This window comes from Microtus ochrogaster, unplaced genomic scaffold (assembly GCF_000317375.1).
Source record: "Microtus ochrogaster isolate Prairie Vole_2 unplaced genomic scaffold, MicOch1.0 UNK34, whole genome shotgun sequence".
Classification (NCBI taxonomy): Eukaryota; Metazoa; Chordata; class Mammalia; order Rodentia; family Cricetidae; genus Microtus; species Microtus ochrogaster.
In genome coordinates, this window is record NW_004949132.1 from 2,036,119 (window position 1) to 2,036,690 (window position 572).

Sequence of the window (572 nt, forward strand, 5' to 3'; positions counted from 1 at the left end):
GAGGGAAATGGGAGGCGGTGGCGGGGAGGAGGCAGAAATCCTTAATAAATAAATAAATTTAAAAAAAAGAAAAAAAATAGAGGGGATTGCTTGGCATATGCTAATGAATGTTACAATAACATTTGAATCCATATTAGACAAAAGATGATAGAAAAATAATAAAGAAAATTAAAAAAAGAAATGAAGTTATTTACTATACATTTAATTGACAATGCTTTCAAATTTGTTGGTCATTTGATTTTCAAAATAACCATGGATTAAATGAAATCATCAGCAGTCAAATATTTATAGTCGAAAAATGTACAGCACACAGAATTAGAACTCGTCCAAGATCAGAGTGGCACAGTTGAAAAATGCTTTCCTAAAGTTATTACCAAGCAGTAAAGGTGTTCAACAGTTGCTACCAGTAACACCATTTAATATTTCTTCATGTGCAATTTCTTCTTTTTTAACTAGGTGACTCACAGGTTCAAATAGAAAGTGGCAAATCCAATTTATTTTAAAATATTTCTAGATTTTATACGTAGGAATCTAGGCAAATAGCTTCCAATTGGTAAACATTTTTAAAAAAA